The sequence below is a fragment of the Pinus tabuliformis genome, chromosome 6, assembly GCF_031772625.1.
Source record: "Pinus tabuliformis cultivar Carrire ecotype Pingquan chromosome 6, CPIR1, whole genome shotgun sequence".
In the NCBI taxonomy this organism is placed as follows: Eukaryota; Viridiplantae; Streptophyta; class Pinopsida; order Pinales; family Pinaceae; genus Pinus; species Pinus tabuliformis.
Window position 1 is genome coordinate 627,764,435 of NC_142292.1, and position 1,149 is coordinate 627,765,583.

Below are 1,149 nucleotides of genomic sequence, written 5' to 3' on the forward strand. Positions count from 1 at the left end.
ATTACATTAAATCAGAAATCCAAGATGATAATACAATGCTTGTTCTCAGAAGAACAATCCCAACACTCAGTATGATCAATCTCTCTACTCAAAAGAAAGCTCAAGCCAATCTCTAGCCTCTTCTACTGCTCTCCAAGCCCTTGATTCCTTGCATTGTTCCTTTGAGAATTAACCCATATTTAATGTGGGAAATCCTTCCTCAAAACTTCGCAATCCATTAGGTCCTCTTACTGATTTCATGCATGATATTTACAACTCAGTAAATCATACAACTGATAGCACATTTTTCCTGCACTCTAGTCTCAACTAGGTCTTTCTCAGAATCGACATACATGTGCTTATGATGAGGGAATCTTCAGTTAACTAGAGTGACACTTTTGGATGCACTAGTGCACCAACTCACTATTAACTCTCTATTATTTCCACAAATAGTTTAGAACAAATTTAACTAAACATAACTCACTAAACTGAGTTATCTAATTACAACTCATAATTAAACTCATCCTGGACCCATAAAACTTAGGGAGAACAAATTCATGACTTCCGAAAGACTTCGAACTTGAAATTCCTAAGCTAACTAAGTCAACTTAATTTAGTTAACTGTTACAAGTTGCTATGAGAAAAGAATTACAATTTTAATTCACAATTTAATTCAAGGAAAAATTAAATTGGAATTTTTGGATTATATTTTTAACATTTCTTGTTTCTATTTTCAGTACTCCCTCTCAACAAGAAATTAATTCAACTAGATCTCGATACTAAACCTTTGGAATGTTCTGCCTACAACACTTCTCTCTAGTGTTGTTTCTCCATAAACTCTAGAAACAAAAAAAAAATCCAACCTGAATCAGTATGGTGCATCTCTCATCAAAGTCTCTGACTGTTATTGCCTTCGTCGACTGAAAAAATTGTGCTTCTGCTGACTTTGCCTTCTGCACTGTTGTCAACCCTTCTTTGTGCTCTTAAGTATTTGACTTCTCTAGCCTTTGTCACTCTAATCTCTGACTACATCAATCCACTGATTCCCCACTACTATGCTTTTTGGGATCCCGTAGCAAGGTACGATCCATGAGATAAAAACCTCTCAATGGACCCTGCCCAATTTCAGCCCTCTTGGCACTAGCACTTCACAGCGCCCCACCTCACACC